General features: G+C 44.3%; 1 pseudogene across 1 annotated transcript; it reads right to left on the reverse strand.

Annotated features, from left to right (window-relative positions):
• Positions 1-951: 951 nt before the first annotated feature.
• Positions 952-3,348, reverse strand: LOC147447318 (uncharacterized; annotated as a pseudogene). The gene is made up of 4 exons (XR_015189720.1): positions 2,229-3,348; positions 1,945-2,146; positions 1,517-1,853; positions 952-1,439 (listed from the first exon to the last, which is right to left on the reverse strand). The product of XR_015189720.1 is annotated as an uncharacterized LOC147447318 (transcript).
• Positions 3,349-6,557: the final 3,209 nt, after the last annotated feature.

The following is a 6,557-nucleotide window of genomic DNA, read 5'->3' on the forward strand; positions in this document are numbered from 1 at the left end:
ATACGGAATCATTGCGGTGATACGTGTTGCAACAATGCTCTTATTGGAACACCCTTCACCTGTTGGTAGTTGTTGGAGATCTTCATGCAGATTACGGGGCTTGTTGTAGAGTTTTGGCTCTTGGTGAGAGACGCGGGTGCGGACGATTTTCTACATTTCCTTGGCTGTCTGCTTGAATGTGCGGATGGCCTCTTTGTAGCAGTTCCACAATACAGCATTTTCCAGTCTTTTCATTCTGCTCACTAGCTCTATGCTTGTAACCTTCATTTTGTAGACATAAAACCAGCAGAGATAAACACCACCCCCCCCCCCCCCCCCCGGGGGCCCTTGGCCCAATTTCTGTACGGTATCGAACTCAAGACCTGTTTTGTGTGTGTGTGTGTGTGTGTGTTTTTGAGAGAGAGAGAGAGCGAGCTACTCTGTAGGCCAATTTCTTTGATATCGAAGGGTGGACATCTCAACATATGTAAGGACCTTGGATTATTGCCGATCGGCATGCATATTGGACACCTTTTGTTTAAGATTTTTATATGTTTGACAATATCTTTAAGTTCTATGTGGTCTGAAGAGTTTACTCCAATTCTTATCTATTCGTCAAGGTCGAGGGTCAGGGGGCAGGCAATCTGAGCTGTTCATCTACTCCATATGACTAACAGTAATTTTATGAACAACCGTTAGATCTACGACAAGTCAGCATGTGTAATAAAAAATATCACTTCATTTAGCTTTGCCATCCACAACACAACACATCAGCATCTGTAATTAAACCACAGTCTGACACATCAGCACTCAGAAAAAATGATGACACATAAATTTTCTCACTAATTACTGTGCAGTCAGAACTCAGTGTGTCACTAAAACTGTCTCAATCTGATCAAAGTTCACTCAGAAGCTGACTGTCACAAGCTCAGTGTGTCACAAGCTCAGTGAAGCTGACTGTCACAAGTTGACTGTCACAAAATAAGACCGTTGATAACTTTCACAAACCAAAAAAGTTCATTGTCCCAAGCTGAGAATTTAATAATAGCGTCAGTATGTGCTGATTCGCAACACAACTATCCAAAACCTATTACTTGCATATGTCATGAGCCAGATTAAACCCCTACTTTAGAAGGAACATTCTCCTTTCTTGAGAACACATTGATCACAGTTGTTGAATGTGCCAGCTGACAAAAGAGAGAATCCACGACTTGGACAATTCTGGGCAGCCACATTCAATACACGAGTCATCTCCTCCGGAAGGTGATTGAGTAGCTCCTCATCAAACGGAATTTCATCTCCAATCTTGTATGGCTTGAAGACTATGCCTTGAAGACTAGGATTCTTCATACCGAGTCCCTTGTCACCAGCAGCTCCACACTCCATGTTGCCAACGGACATGATATTCCCAGCCTTCGATTGCCTGCTACCACTTGTGCAATCCTTGCCGTATGTATTCCCTGCACAAGTATATATGTATTACAAAATATACATCACACGAAAGTAATCTTAAACTCTTTAAGTCAAAGATAAGAACCTTCTATGTTCTCACAAAAATTAATGAATTTTTTCTCTAGAACTTGCGGGTAAACTTTAAGCTTTCGAGATTCATCATACGGATCAGACAAAATCTTCTGCGTCGCAGCCATACGAACTTCATTCGACATATCATACCTCTCATATGATGTAAGACGCTTGTGACCAGTAATTAACATCCCCACCTCACGTGGCACCTGCCCAAGGCTCATTCTTGTAACACACGTATTACGTAACGATTTGTTGCTGAAATTCCTTGGAAGTCCCGATCTTGCTCCAATACTCTTCACAAGCCTTGTCAATACCTTCACCGATACCCTATTCCGACTATACCATACCTACACTTCACAAAAAAAAGTGAAGAAAATACATCCAATTGAAAAGAATACACAGTTGCTACACTCATTGACACACAAAACCTAAACTCACATGTGTTCGAGGATTATTAATGGGTTGCAAAAACATAAAACCCAGATTCTTGTCACCCAAGACAAATATCGGCATGTGACGCATTAGTTGCTCATATCTTGCTAGCACATCCTCGTCGCGCACGGTCACAGGAGGTCGAAAGTGCTCCGGCTGAAAGTGATTTAGATCAACTTTGTAGTTTTTGCTTGATCTCTCACAAAATCTGAAAAACACATGCGTATTACAACAAGAAACAGACAAAGAACAAATCGATCCAAACCACAGCAATAAGACCAGCAAAATACCTGACATAAGCCCCAAGCTCATCTTTCCCAGACGAAAACATCGTTCGCTCTAGTTTGTACAGCTCATAGCCACCTCTAATGCAAAAATGCAACATGCAAAAGAATGCGAACCTCATCTGACAACCCCATCCATGCATGATGCTAAAGTCGATGTCGCCAAGGATTGCTTGCTCCAAACTAACCCCAATCACAGAAGCCTTTTTTCTATCTTTGCAAACCCCTTGCGCAATTGATCTACGCATGGCAGCCATAACTGAATTCTGAGTTCCTTTAAAAATCGGATTCCTTGCAATATCAAACGGCACCTCAGTCACACCCGTTTTGGCGATCCTCAAGTCTTGTTCTTTCTTTAAAAGCCTACCAAAACATCTCAACATTCCCATTAGCGTGTCGGAGGGAAACAAGTCACCACGCTTCTTGCAAACAACTAAGAATAACTTGCTAAGCAGACCGTTCAAAGTATGTAAATCCAGCTTCTCCAACGCTATGCTAGAATCTATCCCAGAGAATTCCCTCCATGCATCAAATTTCTTCCGTGCCCAATTATTCTTCTGCTTGGTTGAGTTCTCTCCCACATTTAGCATCTCCTCCTCCAATGCAACAACAACATCAAGAAACCCGCTTGCATTGCAACCCATTTCCCCATGCTGTACATGATCAACACCGCCTGTAACTTGGTGTATGGTAGATTTTTGTGAATGCACACCTGCAACTTCAACAACACCACCACCTGGATGTTCAAAATCGGCACAGGTCCTGATCCCTTTCCCATTATAATCTCGAAAGCATACAGTCGTTGTGCTTCTTGGCGTAGCTAACTCCATATCAACAAGCAAGAGAGAAAACGAAGGAATGGAGCCTGCATCACCTAGTATGTCTGGCGGAGTCGACTTGTGAGCCCTCTCGACCATCTTCTTGCCTCGCTTGGATCCCATACGAGCGCAAACAGAAATTTCATACCTCTGCTTCAAGCTAGTGCACGACACACAGGTAGCGCGTAAACCAACCTCGCACCCTAAGTTCACGACTTTTACATTTGGCCCCCTTCCCCTGGACCTTGACGGCCGGGAATGGTCATTTAGTGACCATTCTCATAATGTTGACTCCCACATGGCTCCCGGCCTTCGCCGGTCCCCACGTGGTCGTCAACATTATGGGGAATGGTCACTAAATGACCATTCCCTACCCCTTCTTCTTGATTTGAGAAGGCTTAGGATCCGCTCTTTTCAAAGGGCACTATGTAGAGAGTAGAGACCCACTTTGAATTAGCACAATTAGTGGCATAATGTTGAATTAGCAATTTACATGTCATGCATGCGTACTTTGATATTAGTAAGTGAAAGGGGACAAAGTATTGGGTCTTCACAATCTTGAAAAAATAAAAAACCCGTGAAAATGGAAAGTTTAAACGACTTTTTGTGTCCATATAAAAGAGATAGTTGAGTGCACAATGATAAATGTGTTTTTCTTTTGCTTATTTTTCCCTTTAGTGTTTTCTTAGTGTCCTTGAATCACGTAAGTAGTGAATATATATATTTTAAAGCCATTAGGAATACCTTATATTAGGTAGTATTACTCATAATGCAACATATTCTCCATGTATTCTTTAGGATGTCTTATGAAGGAGAATTCAACTAAGAAGGCAAACATGCACCCAATCCCATTTTTTCTTGAAGTGATAGTGGGACACCGTCATACACCAAAGCCACACATCACAATAACCAAAGCAGGACTTGGCCCTTAGTTTTGCTTTTACTGTTATCATGCTCGTATGGGCAGTTCGTTGACGAGCCATTTACGCTTTCCAAATTAGTGAAGGTATCAAACCTTTTTGGCATGTCATAATCAAGGCCTGCTCCCGCACACCCCATTCCCCCCCTCGTTGCCTGCCTCACTATCTGCAGTCGAGAACCCATCCCTCCCTCCCCAGGTTTTGCTCGAAGGACTTGCCTTGCTGCTCACTCGCGGTTTGGTGTGCTCTCTCCAGTAATTCTTGGCCTCGCCTTCATCCCTACGCATTTGCGTTAGCAAGCCTTGGCCTTGCCTTCATCCCTACCGCATTTGTGTTAGCAACTGACACAGATGGAGGCTCATGCTTCGCTCCAAAGGGACGAAGCCCCCTCGCTCGACCATGCAGAGCCCACCATCCGAATTGCTCTCCCATCAACAGATCAAGCGAGCTTAGCCGCAGAGGTGGAGTGCCTCCAAGCGACTTTCGTCATCTGCAAGATCATTGGCACCCGACCTAGCAGAGGAGAGATGCGTGATCTCTTTCAGGCCCGCCTTCTAGCCGAGATGGGCAAGATTCTCGATGTTCAGTTTCTCGGGCGTGGTGTTAAGGCGGTTACGCCGCTAGCGGAAGCTAAATAGCGAGAACTCAACCAACAACAGAATTTGTCAGACGAGGACAGAGCTTGACCCGCAGGCGCATGGAAACAACTAGGTGTCAAATCACCTACTCGACCTTCTAATGACAATCACTACTAACGAAATCAAATCTAAGTTTTAAAATACGCAAGTGACTGAAATCCGTACTACGAACGAATGCTATACGAAACAGGATCTAGAATCATTGAACCGATTTCAAACTCAAGGAGAAGTCTATACACTAGGTAAGAACAACACCCTAAAGACTTGAACTGCAAAACCAACCTATAACCACACCGTGCGGTAAACGCGTATGAAGACAGGCCGAAAAATACAGGTGATCAAAACTTGATCCCGATGGTACTAATGTGTAGCTCTACTCGTTGTGGTTCTATAGATATGCTGCACGCTCCATTCCGACACACGAGTTGGAAGAAAACTCACACCGAAGCTCGTAGGAACTTACCACACATAGAAGCCGATAGCGCGCACTCTTGGTATCTGTGCGTAGCTCTCGCCGTTGCTAACACAATGGCGGTGTCGCTTCTCCAATGGCGGCTCCGTAGCTCGCGTAGCAAGTAGATAAGACTCTCTCTCTCTCACTCTCTCTCAGACACAGTCACGGCGCTCAAAAACTCACTTTGATTAATAACCTGAATCCCCTTAGGTTACAAAAACTTTGGCTTATATACCTCAGCCTTGGAGGTGAGAACATCTCTAACTAATTACATCAGCAAGTGAAATTACTTCGGGATTACAAGATGGAAACTCAATTGAGTCCCGTTACTTAATGAATGGCTCAAATCAAAATTAATGTCGGAAAGACATTTATTACAATCAATGGTTACAAAATGATGAGTGTGAGCAAAAATGTGGGTGTGATCCTCTGCTGGCTCAACACTTCCCCCCTCCGCGTTCATGTCGTCCCTGACATGACTTTTATGATTGGTCAATAAAGTCCTGTCGTCTTGAGCATCTGCAAATGTGATTCGTATCGTAGGTTGCTGATGGTCAAGGTTGGGCCGAATATTTTGCTTTCGTGGGTGAAAAAGCCGGTGTAGAAAGCTTCTTCGAATGTTTGCATGTGGAAGCTAGGCAAAAACATAATCCTTTGGTATAGGAGGTGTAACACTTTTGGAGAAGGCTGCAATGAAAGATCGTACATCATATCAGTCACCGTGTCGGTCGTCGATAGTAGACTCGAGGTCGTGGCTTTATCTGTCGCGAACACTTCAATGCAAGCTAAGAGAGCCCTGCAGATTTTCTTGAGCATTTGACATGATCCCTGAAGTCTAATGGAGATTAGGAGTCTCCTCTCCCATTCCATTTCCGCCTTGGCACTCTCCTCTGCTGACTTTTCTATTTGGTCATGGAGCCTTTGTTCTTCTTCTTCAGAGATTCTTGAAGTCGAGGCCACCTCTTGAGCTGGGGCTGGATCTTCAATTGTGGTTGCCTCTCCAGTTTCTGGTAGTTCTATGGCTGCTCCACCTGATTCTTCTTGTGGTGTCTCTGTCTCTCTTCTTTGTTGCTCTTGTAGATCTTGGAGCTGTTTGCGGAAGGCCTTATTCTCTGTCCGTAGTGTTTGATTTTCTAATGTGAGCCTCTCCTCTGCGGCCAATGATCCCTCCGCAATGTGCAACCTTTGCACTTGCTCTAATCTCAGCTCTCTTTGTAAGCTTCGGACCTGGTCTTCCAAAGATGGTATGATAACTCCCTCTTGTTCGGTTCCTGCTCTGCTAGCTCTAGGGGTAGTCCTGAGTCTAGTGATTGTTCTTTCTTGGAGCTCGACTCTCTCCCTTAGCTCAATGAGCTCATCCTTGGCCGCCTCCAACTCATCCTCTATCCGCTCCCTTGCTTCCTGTGCACTTGTTACTTCTCTTGAAGCCTCGGCTAGCTGGAGTATCAAGCCGTCTCTCTCGTTTTCCGCGTCATAGAGTGATGCTTTATGACTTTCAGATTCAG

This window comes from Adiantum capillus-veneris, chromosome 11 (assembly GCF_014529385.1).
Source record: "Adiantum capillus-veneris isolate H3 chromosome 11, ASM1452938v2, whole genome shotgun sequence".
Classification (NCBI taxonomy): domain Eukaryota; kingdom Viridiplantae; phylum Streptophyta; class Polypodiopsida; order Polypodiales; family Pteridaceae; genus Adiantum; species Adiantum capillus-veneris.